Raw genomic sequence first — 20,073 nt, 5'->3', positions numbered from 1 at the left:
CGCGCGCGGAGGAGGCGCCCAGCGCCCGAGCGGATTTGCCAGCAGCTGTTGCTTTTTGATTTTTTTCCCCCCTCTTTGGCGAGGGTAGGAAATGAGCCAGACCAACACCGTGACAGGGCTGGTGTCTTTTAGAAATAGGAAATTCAGGGGAGAGAGGCAGAAAAAAATAGGAAACAAGGGAGGAAACACCTGCAACCTGCGTTCTTTGGGTGTGTTGGCAATTAGCATGAATGAGAGACAGAGGTGGGTGGAGTAGTTTTCAAATAGAGCTGGTGGGCTGTGGGGACAAGGCCCTCACCTGAACCGGGGTTTTGCTACCCAGGAGCCCGTTTTCAAGACACCCATCTCCAGCCCTAACTCCGCCAGAAGGCTTTAAGAGTAGCTCTCCCCAGCCTAGTCACTAAGAGTCAAAATTGGAGATGACAAATGAATTTGGTTTACGTCCTAGCCCTGTAACCCTACCTGTAGCATCAGTATGAGCACCCACATATGGAACGTTCCTTTCTCTAACCTGGGAAAGGGGAAGTGAGAGTAACTCCAGCTGACTCTAAGTAATGACAGCTGAGCTTACAAGAATGGGTAGAGGTCCACTCCCCCACCAGGTTGGTATCCTGGAAGCCCTGCAGTGGGGAAGGCTCTTCTAACCAGTCAACAGAAGAGACACTGAAGGGAGGCTGGCCTAGCCAGTGCTGAGGGGGTAAGGAGAGCCGCTGTCATCCGCCAAGTCTAGGTCTTATCACAATGCCTTCCTGACAGCCCCTAACCCAGAAATAATGGGCACTGCTAGCAAGAGCTCAGCCCTGCCTCTCCAGCACCATAGCCCCAGGCCAGTTACTCATTTGGAAAAAGAAGAGGAGGAAGAGGAGGAAGATGAAGGAAAAGGAGGAGGAAGAAGAGGAGGAAAAGGGAGAAGAAAAAGGAGGAAGAGGAGGATGAGGAAGAGAAGAAAGAGGGAGAAGAAGAAGAAGAAGAAGAAGAAGAAGAAGAAGAAGAAGAAGAAGAAGAAGAAGAAGAGGAGGAGGAGGAAGAGGAGGAGGAGGAAGAAGAGGAGGAAGAGGGAGAAGAAAAAGGAGGAAGAGGGAGAAGAAAAAGAAGGAAGAGGAGGAGGAAGATGAGGAAGAGGAGGAGGATGAAGAAGAAGAGGAGGAGGAGGAAGAAGAAGAGGAGGAAGGGGAGGAGGAAGAGGAGGAGGAAGGGGAGGGGGAAGAGGAGGAGGAAGGGGAGGGGGAAGAGGAGGGGGAAGAAGGGGATCTCTGAATCTCTGGGTGTAGTGGTACCCACTTTTAATCCCAGCAATTGGGAGGCAGAGACAGGTGAATCTCTGGGTTTGAGGCCAGTCTGGTCTACAGAGAAAGTTCTAGGACATAGAGAAATGTTGTCTCAGGGTGTGGAGGGGGGCAGAGGAAAAGGAAGAGGAGGAGGAAAGAAATAAAAGAAGAAACAAACAAACTCAATAATTCTGTGGCCTTCAGCTTGGTTGAATCACTTTAATAAATGGTCCAGTCTCAAAGGCCAAGGCAGGAAACAGACAGAAAGTCAAGGAGGACCCAGAACTGGCAGAGAAGCCATCAATGGCTACCAGGAAGAACTAGGTTAAGGGAAGTCTGTAGAGGATAGTTTGAACCCTTGACAAGCACAGAACCTTGGGCTGAAAGGACTCCACCCTGGCCCAGTTTCAAAATCACTCGGGTTCCCGTGTCCGTGAAAACCCTTTTTATCAAAGTCTGGCTCAAGTCTTGTCAGTCCACGTGGCTCCGGGCAGCGGCCTGACCTTCTGTCCCCAACTTTTCCTCTGTAAGCTGAGGACTGTAACCTCCTGTCCCTTTCCACTTGCTGTGGGTGGGAGAAATGAAACGGCATGCTTGCTAGTTCCCTGTACTGGGCAAGCAGACTAGTGCTCCCTCCCAGCGCCCTTGAGTCCTGACATTTCTAAGTTACTGTGGAGCCGCTCCTTGTAAGCGGACGCCAGCTCAGGATTTACAGGCCTGTTTGGGAAAGGACAGGCTGGTGGGTCAGAACTTCTAAGCCCATCCACCTGTTGGTGCAGCCTGTTTCCTGCCAGAGAATATGGCCAAGCTACTTCCGGGCCTGTGCCTGATGCTGCTGCTTATCTTGGCTGTAGAGAAGAATGAGAGTGCAGTCTGTGAGGACTGGCCAGGGCCAGCCTCTCAAATAATCCTTCTTGTTTATCCAGGTGGGATTTGGGGGTAACTGCTACAAAGCAACACACAGCCTTACTCTGAGAAAGTCACATCTCCCTTCTAGGGAGTAGAGAAACACATCTGGTTCCTGTGATAAATGTGTCCAGGGGTTAAAAGAGGTCATCAGCTGCCCCATTCTTTCAACACACGGATGTGAGGCTTGACTCTTCCCTGAGCCCTGGGTCAAGCTCTGGAGATACAACAGAGAGAGGAAAGGCATTGTCCTTTATAGATAATGGGTGAAAAGGATATTTATCAAATGGTTCCATAGTTCAGAGCCCTGAGAATGTAACATTTGCAAAGCAAGCTGGAGAGTCACGGAGTGTTAAGGAGATGCGGTGAAAGAAGCAATTGAGGTGTTAAGCAGGCTTGGGAAATGATTCCAACTCTGGAACAGAAGCGATGTGTGCGTGCAAAGGCCCTGAGGCAGAGTGCATAGTGTGGGAATTTCTCCTGGTGTAGCTGTATGCAGAGGAGACAGGCTAGGGATGGATGCAGATGCCAGGCTTGGCATCCGGGCAGTTCCTGGGTGATTGCTGCTTTTGTCTTCAGGGCAAAAATGGGAAGCCACTGAGGGGGATACAAAAATTGCTGTGAACAAGAATTAGGGAGAGGCTGGCTCAGAAGGTTCCTGAAGAATCCACAGTCAGGGTTTAGAAGGCTGTGTAAAGACTATGGAAAACAAGCTTGGATCCTAGCAGAGCGATTGCTTCTCTAGATGCCTGAGAAGAGGCAGCTGAGGCAAGACGGCACACCACAACAAAATGGTTTCTAAACAGCATGAGTGTGTTTGGGGGCAAGAGGGGTCTCACACACACACAGATAACACAAGGACACACTCATGGAGGTTGAGGGAAGCACATGAGAGTGCCCAGATCTAGAGTCATGGGAAGACCCAATGCCAGGCTTGTCAGGACAATACACTGTTGAGTGGGTCACAAGCTGCTCGGTGCTGGGAAGCCCACGCTGAGCAGTGCAACTAAACCCTGACTGTAGCAGCAACTGCCTAGATCGATGAGCTATGGCAGAAGTAGCCATTCCTATGTTGGTGAGAAGGTTGGCTTGTCCAAATGGGGCTCATATGAACAATTAAAAGGGTACGGAATGACCAGAATTCTCAGTTACCCTGGCCCTCCTAACCTGTACCTCTTCTCCAAGAGGGACCCAGAAATCTTTGTGTTGTTTCTTCCCAGAGAGCAAACTACAAAAGGGGAGAAGTTCCCCTCACCAGCTGCTGCAGGGTAGCTGGTCACCACCTTCCTATGCACGCTGTCACCCAGGAGAGGGCAACTCCCAGATTCCACGCTCATTCCAAAGCACTCCCTGGTCTCCTCCCTAACCTTTCCTACATTCCTCTAGGCTTGTTCCTCATGAAACGGTGCCAGGCCCTTCGTCTCCTCATGTAATGTCCAAATAATCTAGTCAACAGCCATGTTTGTTGGCACTCACTTAGACTTGGTCCTCTCCTCCTGACAAGGAACCCAGGGATCCAGCATCCCTTGTGTGGGGGACACCAACCCGCCACTGTAATAACACACACCGAAGTTACATCAGCTTATAAAGAGAAAAGCATTATTTGGCTCACAGCTTTGGAGGGTTCAGTTTGCGGTGCATCGGCCTCATCGATCTGATCCTGTGTTGAGGCAGAACATCCTGTGAGGAGCACATGGTGCTTGGTAGAGAGCCTCTCAGCTGCTGGCATCTGAGGTAAAGGAGGAGAAGGAAGGGGAGGAAGAGGAAAGGTGTGAGCTTTGGGGAGACGCCTGGTCTCTTTCTAGCTCCTTCAAGAACTCCAGGCTCTCACTAGGCTGCATCTCTTAAAGACCCTTTCATCTCCCAGTGGTGCCATGGGCTGGAGATCAGCAGTCATCATTGGGTCTGTGGGACATTCCATGTGCAAGCTACAAGCCATAGCAAATACCCTGAATCTTTCTCAATTTCAACAATACTGGTCTCAACTCCCTCATCTAGAAAAAGTCAAGCTCCCTTCCCCCCTCCCTTTTCCTCCCTTCCCCCTCCCTTTCTTCCCTCTCCCCTCTTCTCTCCTCCTCTCCCCTCCTCTCTCCTCCTCCCCCCTCCTCTCTCCTCCTCTCCCCTCTCCTCCTCCCCCCTCCTCTCTCCTCCTCTCCCCTCATCTCTCCCCTCCTCCACCCTCCCCTCTCCTCCCTCCCCCTCCTCTCCCCTCCCCTCTCCTCCCTTTCCCCTCCTCTTTCCCCTCCTCAGTTCCTCTCTGGACTCTGTACCCTCTTGCAGCCATTGCTCCTGTGCTAGGTCAGACCTTTATGGCGTCAGTCTGGTCCTGCTGGCTCTGCCTTCGTCTTCCCACCTCTACCTCTACTGACTCCTATTTGGTAAAGGTAATGGTCGATTTTCTCATTGTTGTAACAAAATGCCTGACAAATGTCAGGGCAGACAGGTTTGTTTTGGCTCACACACTGAGGGGATGGGCAGGACAGCGGGAGCCTGAGGGGCTGCGTGTGCATGTCCACTGTCAGGAAGTGCACTCACAGGCTGACCCGCAGGTCATGGTCTCCTTTTCATTCCGTCCAGACCAAGTTAAACCACCTCTCTTCTGGTCCCTAACCTTGGCTCATATGACTTTCCTCATGTTAAACATCCTCAATCAAGACTCCTACCTACCTCACAGAGTTAAATCAAATATTGCCTTGTGGAAATTAAGGCTCTCAACCCTGGTGTTTTGAGAAGCACCCTGCCTCTACTGTAGCCGTAACTCCGTGTTCAAAGGTGTTCAAAGGTTGTCCGCCCTAATGGGAATGAGGCCTTGCTAGTCAGATTTGCCATTTTAGTCCACTCACTGTGTGCCTTACAGGGCCGCACAGGGTGACCCACTGACAGCTTTCTCAATTTAAATAATCGTTAACTATCCATTCATGAACCCTTTGTGTGATCTTGTCCCTAAACCAACTCTTTTTATCTTCATGTTGGACATCTTCTGTTGTGTTTTATAAAAAATAAAATAAAGGGGAGAAGGAATATGTCTGGTGGAGGTGTAGTCAGGGAGGAGGAAGGGGGTGTCTCTGCGGGACCATCCTGAGGCATCCCTTTCTCCCAAGGGACCGGCCACACAGAATGGTATAGACAGAATGGTATAGAATAGAGTTTATTCAGGGCATGGGGAGGGGAGTTGAGAGAGTAGTAGAGAGAGAGAAAGGCAGGGAGAGAGAGTAGAGAAGTAGAGGCCAGCCATGAGCATGTGGAGAGAGAGGGGAGAGGGGAGTGTTAGAGAGGGGGGACAGAGTGGAAGAGAGGGGGGACAGAGTGGGAGCAAGAAGACAAGAGAGCAAGGAGGGGCTGAGCAGCCCCTTTTATAGTGAGTCAGGCATACCTGGCCGTTGCCAGGTAACTGTGGGGTGGAACTTAGACAAAATGCTAACATCTTTCTTACTGTCTCTTCAGCCAGTGACTGCCAAGTTTAGCCAAAGGTCCTTACCAGAGGTCATCAAAGGTTTTGGGGGCTGGTACCCTAGCCCTGGTACCCTCAGGCTGGACTACATCTAGGCCATATATCAGCTTTGTTAATAAACCTTTCCCTTAGCTCCAGAGAGAAAACAGTACTTCTCCAGGCAAGCTAGCATGGATGAAAATTTTTTTTCTGAGTGGAAAAAAACCACCTTCATCCCATTAGTCTGGAGGGCTCATCGCTTAACTTAAACTTGTGTGTGTGAAATATCACTCCTAGGTGCCGATTTCCAAGATCTCTAATTAGGAGCACCCATCTTCCAGAGAGCAGGGCTGGCTATCCAAATGAGAAACTATGGCCACTCCCTCCAAAGCCTTGCCATTCCGCAAATCTGCAGCCATTCGTCTTCTCGTGCATGCAAATGAAAGCAACAAGGAACAATGTTGCCCTTTGGAGACAATGACGTTGGAAATCCAAGACATAATGGCTCCCGAGTCAAGACCAGAATAGCTCCGCATTCCTGCTTTCTCGTGCACAGAGAAACAGCCTGTGAATACATACAGACAAACTCCTGCCCCACCCAGAGTGCCTGGAGCCAGCATTTGTGGGGAGATGCACCTGTTTATCAATGTCTACTTGCTGAGATCCCACAGGATGAACGCTCAGAAACTAAGCCTGAACGGGAGTCCTTGAGCCAGGAGGAAAGCTTACAACCCAGCAGGCGGCTCCATTCAGTCAGTCTGTGGAATAGCTTTTCCGGAGTCTGTAACAGCCGAGAGCCCGGTCATGTTTGCTGGGCAGGGAAGACTGATTTGTTTGTATCCACCTGCTCTCTCTGGCATCTTCTACTACCAACCCCACCCCCACCCCCCCCACCCCCCACAAAAGTCTGAGCTGCAGTTTAGGAGAACATTTATTTGGTGACTATTGGTTCTAAGGAAGTCACAGGGAGTCTGCAGGGCAACTGTCACCAGGGCAGAGTAGTTTCCCTGTCCCAGTGTGATATCTCAGGACTTATAGGGTAAAGCCCATACATCCGAGTGACATTAGATATCCAAGAGGGACATGGGTAGTGAGGGAAAGAACTCAGCTGACACTGTGGCCATAGGTGTCCTGCCTCTAGTTTGAGTAGAAAGGGCATTCTATCTAGAGAATTCTCCAGCTGTCTGTAATAAGTATCTCTTTGGTGATGCTGTAATGAATTATCACACCAGGACCTGTTTCTATGACTGCCATTTAAAGTATCACCCCCAATAATCTTCACTCTCAGGCCTTTAAGGGTCTTAGATGTGGCAGGCAAGAGGTAATGGGTATAAAACAGTCCCACCTTCATTGTCTCCACTAAACATTTACATAAGCCCGGAACATGTCACCTACTGGGTACTTTGTTGGGGAAAAAAAAAAAAGAGAGAATTTACAGTTACTTCCCTAAGAATAATTCAGAACTAACTCGGAACCAAGGAAGGGCTGCAATGATTCAGTCCAGGGATATAGTTGACAAAGTTGTCTGCTCCTGACGAAGGTGGGAAGAGAGGAGGACACCTGGTGTTCCCTTAGCCTCCTTCCTTCCCTCCCACGTCATCAAGACCATTGGTGGATAATGATCTCTTTCTGAATACAAAGACAGGAGCGATATCAGCAGATATAACACAAGACATCAGTCATCGGTCCATTAGTGTCGGTGCTATGCGACAGTCTATGGCTGTGCCTTAAATGGCAGAAGGAGAAGGGGAAGATGACAGGCAGGTCCTCGGGCCAGGGCTGCCAGGCTCACCGAGAAAGTGTTTGCACAATTATGAAAATCTAGATGCCCAGAGCCGGCCTTAGTAACGTTTCTTGACGCTCTGACTCATCTGAGTTGGCACACTCACTCCTCCTTCTCCGTGTGTGTGTGTGTGTGTGTGTGTGTGTGTGTGTGTGTGTGTGTATGTGCACCTCTCCCTTAGCCTAACCTCTGTGACCTATTAGTTTGTGTGAGGTACATGAGTGTGAAAATGGAGGCCAGAGGACAAGCTCAGGAGCTGTTCCTTAGGATCCGACCACCTTTTTCCTCTTCCTCCTCCTCCTCTTTCTCTTCCTACTCCTCTTCCTCCTCCTCCTCTTCTCCCCCCTCCTTTCCCTCCCCTTTCCCCTCCCCATCTTCCTCCTCCTTTTGACATAAAATTTCTCTGCTAGTCACAGGCCAGTCTCTGGTCCTTGACTAGAAGCTTGCTGGTTAGGCCAGGCTGGCCAGCAGCAAGCTCAAGGGATGGATTCCTGTCTCCTCAGTGCTGAGATTACCAACATGCACCACCACACCTAGGCCTGTAATTCAGTTTTAGCAATAAAAAAAAAAAGGTAGGCCTGTTGCTGATTTTCTGGACTGGGCTTTAAAGGATGCACGAATGCAAATCTCCACCTGCAAGGCAAATTAGCCGGAAGTCTTGCCCACACAGGTGCATTCAGACAAACTCAACCTCCAAGCCAGGGTCCTTACACTTGAGTGTGTCTCACCATCATGAACTGGCTCGGTGAGGCACGGATTGGTAGGTCTACCCCCAAAGGAGGCTGATGCTTAGCCAAAAAAGCTCTGTTTGGGAGCCAGTGTATTCATACATCTTCTGACAGCACTTAGATATTCAACCCAGACTCACACATGTGTATCCAGATGTACACAATCAGACATAAGGCTCTCTGCCTGCCTCTCCCATATCCTCTGGCTGGGTGTTCCTTGGAACCCTTGGAACACCAGCCTCTCCCTCCAACATTTTTTACATTTTTCAGTCTGTGGCCTCCTGCATCTGGAGGGGGAAGGAAGGACCAGAACTGAGGCTGTGAGGACAGGGCTCCAGGCAACATGCTTGCTTGACGACAGCCAGGAGACAAGTAGAGTCCCAGTGAACGTGGGACAAGAGATTTTGCCTGTCTACCCTGACCACAGCTCCGTCTCTCTGTTCATGAATGTCTCCTCAGCTCCAGCTCTTAGCTCTTCTGGTCTGCCCTTCCGGTGATGCCTTCTCTGCTCTCTCCTACTGCTCCAAACTCCATCACCAGACAAACGAGAACTTTGCTAGAGATGGTCAGATCTTTGCATAATTTCTCTCCATGTATTTTTAAATTTTCTATTTAAAGTATGTTTTTTCACACAACATATTTTGACCATGTTTTTAATCCCTTCCCCAACTCCGTCCAAATCCTCTTTGCCTCCCTATTTCTCTTCATGTACTGATAGCCGAGTCTAGTCTAGTTTAGTTGTGTTTCTAAATGTGTATCTGTTCGACTCTGTGAGCGCTGAGATCAGAAGGGGGTTTGCACAGTTACAAACCCTGCAGCATCACTCAAACTCTTCTTCACGGTGACACACTTAAGTTCCACGAAGAAAAGGCGTGTTTGGCTCATGCCACAGCTGTGCATAGTTCCATCAGGTTGTGGATCCCTCAATGGACTGGTGCACTGGTGTGTCAGAGCCTTCATGACATAGTTACCTGTCTGTGATTACACGCTCTAGCTTAACACTAAGACTCTTCTCGGAAGCTTTTAAGGGGGGCGTTTCACATTTAAGAGATCCTACTGACTACCCTAACAGCACTTCAACACCAATTTACTCATACATTAAGTAAACGGAAGCAGAATTGCACCAGGATACACTGAAACAATTAGAAATCACACACATGCACACACACATGCACACACATGCACACACACACACACATGCACACACACATGCACACACACACGCACATGGACACACATGCACATGCACACACGCACACACACACATGCACACACATGCACACACACATGCACACACACACGCACATGGACACACATGCACATGCATACACGCACACACATACATGCACACACATGCACACACACGCACATGCATACACACATGCACATACGCATGCACACACATGCACACACAGGCACACACACGCATGCACACGCACACACATGCACACACACGCATACATGCACACACATGCACACACACATTCATACATGCACACACACATGCACACACACACACGCACATGGACACACATGCACATGCACACATGCACACACACATACATGCACACACATGCACATACACACGCACGCACACATGCACACACATGCACACACACGCACATGCATACACACATGCACATATGCATGCACACACACGCACACACAGGCACACACACATGCATACATGCACACACATGCACACACACATTCATACATGCACACACACATGCACACACACACACGCACATGGACACACATGCACATGCACACACGCACACACAGGGGGCAGTGAGGTGACACTGTGATGAATATCTACACCTATGTGTTCTCTACCCAGCTCCCAGCATCTCCTACAGTCTCTGTATTATTAAGTAGTCACTCAGTACTACTAGATGTGGACCATCAGTTATTCCAAGTAGAGGATGCACTAGCCTCTTTTGTTCCTGCTATGACAAATGCAGCTTAAGGAAGGAAGAGTTTGTTAAGGCTCGCATTGACAGTATATAGGTCTGGTGATGACGATGACGAAGGTATGCTGGGAGAACATGAGGCAGCTGATTACTTTGTCCCCAAGGTAGGAAGCATAGAGAAAGATGAACACTGCTCAGCTTCCTTTCTCCATTTTAATCTGTACAGGACCCCAGTTAAATGGATGATGCCACTCACATTCAGAAAGGGTCATCTTACCTTTGTTCTCCCTGGAAACATCCTTACAGAGAAGCCTAGGTGCTTTTTGTTTTTGTTGTTGTTGTTGGTGGTGGTGGTTGGTTGGTTGGTTGGTTGGTTGGTTTTTTTCAAGACAGGGTTTTTCTATGTATCCCTGGCTGTCCTGGAACTCACTCTGTATACCTGGTTGACCTTGAACTCAGAGATCCAGCTTCCTCTTGCTTCCCGATTGCTGGGGTTAAAGGCATGACAAGTCTAGGTGGTTTTAAATCCCAACCTATTGATGTCAAAATTAATTATTCAGAAGGATTATCAATGAGGGATTGTCATAATTTGTGTGGCTTTGATAAAAATAAAATTCTTTGAAAAAGCAACTTAAAGAAACAAAAAATGTATTCTGGCCCATTGTGATGGTTTGAATACACTTGGCCCAAGGAGTAGTACTATTAAGAGGTGTGGCCTTGTTGGAGTAGGTGTGGCCTTGCTGAAGTGGGTGTGGCCTTGTGACTTTGAGGCTCCTGTGCTTAGGCTCCACCCAATGTGGAAGGAGAGTTTCCTTCTAGCAGCTTGTAAATGACAGTCTCCTGGCTGCCTTCAGATCAACATGTAGAACAACTCAGCACCGTATCTGCCTGCGTGTTCCTTGCTTTCCACCTTGAAGATAATGGACTGAAACTAAACCTGTAAGCCAGCTCCAACTAAATGTTTTCCTTTATAACAGTAGCCTTGGTCATAGTGTTTCCTCATAGCAACAAAACCCTAACTAAGCTAACCATGGTTCAAGTCATGGCTCATCATTGCAAGGAAGTCATGGTAACAGGAACTAGAAACAGTGGGCCATATGACATCCACCATCAGGGAACAGAAAAGGCTGAATGAAAGTTGCTGCTGCTTGGCTTCCCTTTCCCACTTATGTAGTCTAAGATACTAGCCAAGGGAATGGTGCCGCCCTCAGTGACAGGGCTTTTTTGTTTTTTGGGGGTTTGTTGTTGTTGTTTTGGATTGGTTTGGATTTTTTGCCTCAATTAACATAATCAAAGTTAATCCCTGCCCCTAGGCCTACATAGGGTTTATCCCTCAGGTGATTTTAGATCCTGTCAAGATGATAATTAACACTAACCATTACAGACACCAGTATTTTTTTCATCTCTTGTTCCAACCACTAAGACATGACCCAACCCTACCACTGGTTTTGATAACATCACTCTTGTTTTCTCCAACAGAGAAATGACCGGAGTGTTTCATAGCATTAGCACACTCACCAGGGATGCATCGAGACCAAAAAGTCTGGAACTCACAAATCCCTAGTCATTTCTCCCTCCCACTGTGCTCGACGTTGAGCTACAATGACATCAATATCCCTGTAACAAGACCCAACTTCATAGCACAAAGCCTTAGTCCTCGTAGATTATCCACTTCCCTACAACACTGGGAAGTGAGGGAAAGAAGAGGCCCCAGTTCAATTTCCAGGAAGTATCTGAAATCATTTGCAGTGGGGTTCACTCTCTGTGGGGACATCCAGGGTAGCAAGTCCTCAAACTGGAACCTGAGGACTGCTGTGGTGCCAAAGATATTTTTTCAGGGACCAAAACTATTTTTCTTAATCATACCATGATGTCATTTGACCTCTTTACTGGGTCAACCGTTGCACTAATGGCACAAAATTGATGACCAATAAAACTCCTAGCGCCTTCCCATGAATCTAGGCAGAGGCATCAAATCGGACCTATAATTATTGTGTGTTTCGCATTCACATGCTTGTCAGTTTTGCTGAAGAACCTCCTCAGAGAAGCAACAAACTTATTACTACTATTAAGTCTCAACACTGAGCAAAGAGCTTTTCAATAATTGCCTTGACAGAAGAAAAGGGTCTGCACAAAGCATTTCTGAAGCATGCCCAAGTATCATGTTTCTCTTTTTAAAAAGCACTTTTTTTTTTTTGAGCTGTATGCTGAACTAGCCACTTTTCTTGTGAAACACTATTTTTCCTTGAATGAAAATTGACAAACTGTGATTATTTAGACTTGATAGTTGAGAATCATTTTCTCAGAAATGAACAAAATAGGCCTGTCACTGCAGGGAAATAAGCTGATAATATTTACTGCTAACCATAGATGGTTTTTCCGATGAAAATTAGAATTTTCAGGAAAGCGTGTCTCCTTCACCATCAACTTGACAGTTTGCCGTCTCAAAGATTCTTTTAGATGTTAATACGTGTAATTTTGATATTACATAATAAAATGGATCAACACTAGGAAACATTCAGAATTCACATAACTGATAGTTTCCAAATGGACATTCAAACAATGCTACGATACAAAATTAGACGTGGGCGAAATCCAGTCAGAGCTTAAAATATAGCAAGAGACTTCAATTCAAAATAATGGAATTATATTAATTCCATTAATGTGGAATGGTTTCATGTGCGAAATTGCAAAGTTTGAGTATAGTAGTGTCTTAGTTGGGGTTTTTATTGCTGTGAAGAGACACCATGACCACCACAATTCTTATAAAGGAATACATTTAATTAGGGCTGGCTCACAGTTTCAGAGGTTTAGTCCATTATCATCATGGCAGGAAGCATTGCAGTGTGTAGGCAGACATGGTGCTAGAGAGGTACCTCAGAGATTTCTACATCTGGATCCACAAGCAGCAGGAAGAGAGAGTGAGCTGCTGGCCTTGGCTTGAGTTTCTGAAACCTTGGGAGCCTGCTCCCAGTGACATACTTCCTCCAACAAGGCCATGCCCACTCTAACAAGGTCATATCTTCTAATAGTTCCACTCCCTATGGACATATGGGGGCCATTTTCATTCTAACTACCACAAGTAGCAAATGAAAATGTCCACTCTTACCCAAAAAGGCTTTCAAACACCCTTCTACAATTCTTTGTAAAGTTATATGTTCATGTATTTTAACCAAATAATATACCACAACATATTGAATACAGAAGCAAATGTTAGGATCCAGTTATCTTTTATTAAAGTATATACAGGGTTGGAGAGGTGGCTCAGCAGTTAAGAGCACTTGTTATTCTTCCAAAGGACCACGGCATCCACATAGGGTGGCTCATAGCCACCTGCAAATCCAGCTCCAGGGGATCAGATGCCTTCTTCTGGCCTCTACAGTCACCTGTACATATAGCATTCACTCACAGGCACACAGAAACATATACTGATAGCAATAATAATAGTAATGATAATAATGATAATATATTAGAGAGCAGTTTAGTAGTTCTCTTTAAAAAATACTTATTTTACTAAAAAATTTTTTTAACACATGGATACTTAGCTGTGAATCTAACCAAATAGATGGTCAATTTGTATACTGAAAACTACAGCAGCCGGGCGGTGGTGGTGCACACCTTTAATCCCAGCACTTGGGAGGCAGAGGCAGGCGGATTTCTGAGTTCGAGGCCAGCCTGGTCTACAGAGTGAGTTCCAGGACAGCCGGGGCTACACAGAGAAACCCTGTCTCGGAAAAAAAAAAAAGAAAGAAAACTACAGAATCTGTAGTCATTTTTGAAAGGAGTAAAAAAAGACCTACATATAGCAACATAGCTTATTCATTGATTATAGAATTCAATTATCAGTGACAGATTCATTCTTCCCAAAGTGATGTGTAAATTTAACACAATCTTAACCAAAATTCCAGCAGGACTCTTCATAAATACAAAGGAGTTGATCCTAAAAGTTGTATTGTGAATGTAAATAAACAAATATAGGCTAAATAATTTTTTATAATGATATGAACATGGAGGATTCACTTCACCCTGTTTTGAACCATACAATAATTAACATGGCTAGTATTGATTAAAGGATAGGCATGTACGACCGAGGTGGCAGAGCTCAGTGGTGGAGTACTTGCCTTAAGCTACTGCATGCCATTCCTAGCACTGAAGAATCAATTAATAATAATAATAATAACAACAACAACATTCAATGGGACAGAATACAAAATTAGATATATATGAACAAGAATACATTCTATTGAGTTTTGCTGCAGTGCAAAGACACCTGGATGAAACAGTTTAGATCTTTCAGCACAAAATGCTGGGACCCCTGGACATCCTTTTGCATACAAACAAAACCAAACCTTAATCTACATCGGTATGAACAGTATGAAAGTGGATCACTATCCTGATTATAAGACAGAAAACACTAAACATTTTAATGACATCCTCGTGAGCTTGGATTTGGCTATAACACAATCCAAAAAGAAAAAGTTAATGAATTGATGCTAAAAAGTTAAAATAATTTGTTCTATTAAGGATGCAGCCAAGAGACTGAGGCAAGTCACAGAGAGGGCATTTGCAAAGCACATTTCCAACAGGAACGTCAACTCATGTATATACGAAGAACTCTGAAGGTCTGTATTAGCTACTTTTCTAATCACTGTGTGAAGACGGGAGACAAAAGTAAGTTAAGGAAGAAAAGGTCTACACTGGCTCACACCAGTAGTGTGCAAGGCAGCTGGTTGCATGTCTGAGAAAGCGTAGAGCTGAGAGAATGCTTGCCTTCTCCTTTTGTACAGCTTGCTTTCTCTAGCCACATTCAGGGTGGGAGGATCTTCCACCTTCACGAACACACCTGAGGAGTTTCCATGGTGATTCTAAATCCGGTTAAGTAAACAATGAAGATTAACCATCACACAACTCAATAAGAAACAACCAAATAAATGATTAAAAAAAATATTTAAACAGTACTTCACCAAAGAAGATCTACCGATGTCAAATAGCCACACAAAAAAGATTGTCGGTATCAAAAGTCTTCAGGAAAGCACAAATCAGAACATCACAGATATCATTAGACATCGATTACATGCCTTAAAAAAAATAGTGACTATACCAAGCACTGGAGAGAATATGAAATATGGTACAGACTCTCTGGAAATAGGCCATTTCTTTGTTAAACACACAATTACAAGATGACCTAAGAAGGGCTGGAGAGGTAGCACAGCAATTAAAAACACATTCTGTTCTTGCAAAGGTCTGAAGTTTGGTTCTTAGTACTGAGTAGCTCCAGCTCCAGGAGTTTCAACACTCTCTTCTGGACTCTTCTGACACATGCACTCATATGTTCATATGCACACACAGACACAAACCCATATATAAAAAACAAAACCAAGATGATTCAAGAATCCCACCTGTAGTCATTTCTTTCAGAGCAATGAAAACTTATGTTTACATAAAAACCTGTGCATAATTATTGAAATCTATGCTCATCTTGGTTTTTACTTATGCATATTTGTACAAAGCTCTTAAGAGAAGCAAGCTGTTCCTGCCTGGGAAGTGGCTTTGGGGATAGACAGAGGAGAGCCTGACCAGAAGTGTGGAATTTCTGAGACTGTTGGACGTTTTCTCCCCTTGTGCAGTCTTCTGGCTGGTGCTCATGAAGACCCCCAGCCTGGAAAGCATTCTGCCCTGTGTTCTCTCAGGGAAGGACACAAAAATAGATATTGTTCAGCCATGCTGTAGCAGTTCAATCAGATTAATCTGATTTTAGAAGATATGTGATTTTCCTTCCACCTCAGTAATACGAAGCAGATTCCTGTTGACTCTGTAGACGTTATTTGGAAACCCAGGAAGAGAACAAATGGACCATTGAGCATGGAACATTAGTATGGCTCATGGCTATGGTTTCCTATGGAATAATCCATACAGGTTCATATGTTTGAACATTTGATTCCAAGATGTTATTTTGGGGGAGTTGTAGTAAATTTATGGAACTTTTGGGATGTTGTGGTGGTTTAAATAAGAATGATTTCCACAGTTCATATACATGATTACTAAGGGATTGGCACCATTTGAACGGATTAGAAGGTGTGGTGTTGTTGATGGGAGTGTGTCATAGGGGTGTGGGCTTCGAGGTTTCAAAAACCAGAGCTAGTCTCAGTGGCTCTCTCTTTCTGCTGCCTGTGGATCCAGATGTAGACTCTCAGCTACTTCTCCAGCACCGTGTCTGCCTGTGTGCTACCATGCTTTCTCCCTGCCATGACGATATTAAACTAAACCTCTGAAGCTGCATGCCACTTAAATGTTCTCTATTGTAAGATTTGATGTGGTCACTGACTGAAGACAGAAGTGGAGCCTTGCTGGAGGAAAGGAATCTGGTTTAGATGTTGCCAGAGACAGGGGCAGAGGAGTGGATAAGACAGGTTTCTAACAGAGTGACCTCTGCTTCCGGTCTAATGCCAAGATGTAACAAGCCACTCTGCAGTCCTGGTCCACTATGCCTTCCTAACCAGAAGGGACTTAAACTCCCTAAAACCATGAGCAAAAATAGACTCTTTCTCTCTATGCTGTGTCTATGGGTTATTTTTGCCACCATGAGAAGAGATGTAACCAACATAATCATGTAACACAGAAGAGAAGAGAGCCTGAGCACATCTGGCAGCAACACCACTACAGGATGTGTGGACCACCAAGAAAGGTCAGCCAGAGAGGCCCAGAGGAAGAAGAGAAAGAGTTGGTGATATGGAAGTTGGTGATTTTGTCAGGGAGGGAGTGCTCTACCGTGAAGAACCAGAAACTTCAGTGAGGTGACTTACAGATGTCCACTGGATATAACAACACGGCATTCATTAGTGTGGACAGATGGCTGTGGGAAGAGAGTGAGCTTGAGGGCATGTGACCCTCACAGCTCTACACTCGCCAACTCCATTATCGAGTTAGAGGCCATTGGTCAAGACGCTAAGCTCTAGAGGAGAATTTTTCCATGTGACAAAGGGAACAGGTGATGTTCACTTGCTGTTTTGTGGCTGAGAGAGATGGCCAGCTGGATAGCCACCTGCACTAGGTCCTAGTATCCGTTCCTGAAAGATCAGTCCACTGCTTAGAAGCTAGGAGAAAGCTTACACAGAGAAATGATAAATTTACTAGAACTTAAAAATTTGCTCATATGGCCTCTCTTCTTTGCTTGCTGGAGGGATACTGATGTGTTTATAAAAAGATCAAGAGAAAGGGAATATGTTCTATGGAGGTGTGGTGAGGTATGGGGGAAGGGGATGTCTCAGTGGGCCCATGCCAAGGCATCCCTTCCTCATGAGGGACCAGTCACAGGACAGTATAGTATAGAATAGAGTTTATTCTTGGCATGGGGAGGGGAGTTAAGAGGGTAGAGAAGCAGAGAAAGGCAGAGAGAGGGAGAGAATAGAGAAGTAGAGGCCGGCCATGGAGAGAAGGGGAAAGAAAGGGGGAAGGGGCAAGGGGACAGAGTGGGAGCAAGAAGGCAAGAGATCAAGAGATCAAGAGATGGAGGAGGGGGCAAGTAACCCCTTTTATAGTGGGCCAGGCCTACCTGGCTGTTGCCAGGTAATTGTGAGGAGGAGCATATCTGGCTGTTGCCAGGTAACTGTAGGGGTGGAGCTTAGACAGAATGCTAACTTACCCTTGTTTTGGTTTAATTAAAAAAGAAAAAATTAAAAAGAGGTGATGGTGAAGCAGGAGTAGGATCGTTGTGATATCTGGCTACTTTCTGCTGGCATTGGGGGGTGACGTGTCTTTAGGGAACCCAGAAAAATGGGTATGGGGGGTGTTTTTCCAGTCTTAGGGCAGTTGGCTGTTTCCTGCTGCTATGGGGGTGTGGTGAGGTGTGGGGGAAGGCGATGTCTCAGAGGGCCATGTGGAGACATCTCTTTTCCCAGAGGGACCAGCTACACGATGGTATAGTATAGAAGAGAGTTTATTCAGGGCATAGGGAGGGGAGTCAAGAGGATGGTAGAGACAGAGAGAGAGAGAGAGAGAGAGAGAGAGAGAGAGAGAGAGAGAGAGAGAGAGGCCAGCCACGACCACGTGATGTAAGGGGAGAAGGGAAGAGCCCAAGAGGGCAAGAGAAAAGCAAGAGAGAAAGAGGCAAGAGAGCAAAAGGGGGGAGGGGGCAAGCAGCCCCTTTTATAGTGGGCCAGGCCTACCTGGCTCTTGCCAGGTAACTGTGGGGAGGAGCATACCTGGCTGTTGCCAGGTAATCGTGGGGTGGAGTTTAGACAGAATGCTAACAAATACAATGACAAAGGAACTAGGTAGTCTCTTCGTGTCGATTGCTTGCTTATGCCTACCATCCCATTTCGTTCTACAGCACACACACACTTTGCATATGAGGAAATAGAGGGACTGGCTTGCCTGGGATCACATAGTTGTGTAAGTGGCGAAGCTGGAATTTGCATCTCCAGGTATTCTGGGTCCAACCTCTACAACTACAGTGTAATTAGGAAAGCACAGGTGTGGCTGCCTCTCAGAGACTCCGGGTTGTGTAGGGAAGGCATCCTGTGATGTCTACATTCCATTTCCTATTAGGAAGAGCTGAGCTGGTGAGGGTCAAAGATCAGGCCAGGCCTTCATCTTTCTGGGAGGCCTTTTTTTTTTTTTTTTTAAAAAACAAATCTTTGTTTCTGGGTGGTCCAGGACTGTTCATCTAGTACATGGCCCTCCCAGGTTTCTGTGCAGATGTGCTGCAAGACCAGGATGTTGTTTACTTCCTGGGCTGAGCCACAGCTTTTCCAAATGACAGGAGATGAGGACCAGTGCCGAGGAAATAGAGAATGAATGGCAAGTGCCTTTTAGAGCCATTGACCCAGATCAAGGAGACAAAGAGATGTATGAATGACAGCTTGTGTGACAGGGCTTCCTGGAAACCATCCATTTGGGGTGAGGGCCGGGCATCTTCTGACTCCAGATGCCCTTCTCCAAGGTTCTGGAAATTGCCAAGTCTAAGCTTCTGGTCATGTCCAAGGGTTGTGCCCAGATGTCCCTGGGGAGTTGTTCTACTCTTCCTATCCTGGAAAGATACACAGAGCCACACCCTACTGAGGTGTCAGGTTGGAGGGGCTTCACCTGGGTTTGAGAATAGGCAGGGTACAAAGTATAAGGGAAAAGCCTCAACATCCACAGATTCAAAGTGCAGCTCTGGCCCTTGAGAGCCTGTGGTTTGGGAGGTGCACTTCCTTCTCTCCTTGTTTACAAAGCTGGGATAGTTACCGCATGCTTTGTGGGATTACAGGTTTGCAGGAATAATGGATGTCAGGTGCTCTGCTTAGCATCTGACACAGGCTGATACTGAATTGTTGTCCCAGCCCTCCTCACTGTCATTGCCAGGAGCATTCCACGAGCATCTTCTGTTCTCCCAATTCCGATTGCATCAGAACAAAGGAGTGCAATTATGAGAAACACTGCCCCCCTCCCCCAAGATAATCAAACCCCAGAGGCAAACAGATCGCCAGCCAAGCTGCAAGTGGCTCCTCTCCACAGAGTTCACCAGCCCTGCTCCCAACAGTTCCTGGGGCTTTCATTTGCATCCCAGAGAAAATCCACAGAAACTCTATGGATATAGAGATGGCAAAGCCAATGGGGGTTGATTTCTATCAGGAGATGTTTGAGATCTGGGAACCTGGAACAGTATTTCTCTATTTGCCCACTTACCACCACTGCACAGCTCTGGAGGGGGGGGGATTCTGGGCTAGTTTGGGGAGTTCTACCACCTCTTTCAAGTAAGATTTTAGCCTTGATGAGTGTCCTGGGCTGAAGAAATATATTTTCCATTTCCTTTGTAGACCTTGATTGTCTCCCCCCCCCCCCCCGTACGATTTTCATGCCTCTCCCTCCTTGCCTCTCAGCTTATAATTTGAAGTCTGATACACTCTGCAAAGAGTTGGTTATGTGGAGAAAGACGTACAGCAGTGCCTCCGTTTTGGCGTCTAGAGTAATAGAGACCTTCTTCAGGTGGATGGAGATACCTAGCTGTCCTCTAAAATGAGTATGTACTGTCTTATGGGCAAAGGCTGCAATTCCTAGCCCC

Source organism: Arvicanthis niloticus, chromosome 26, assembly GCF_011762505.2.
Source record: "Arvicanthis niloticus isolate mArvNil1 chromosome 26, mArvNil1.pat.X, whole genome shotgun sequence".
NCBI lineage: Eukaryota > Metazoa > Chordata > Mammalia > Rodentia > Muridae > Arvicanthis > Arvicanthis niloticus.
The sequence above is the reverse complement of the archived record's forward strand: the minus strand, read 5'-3'. Positions refer to the sequence as shown.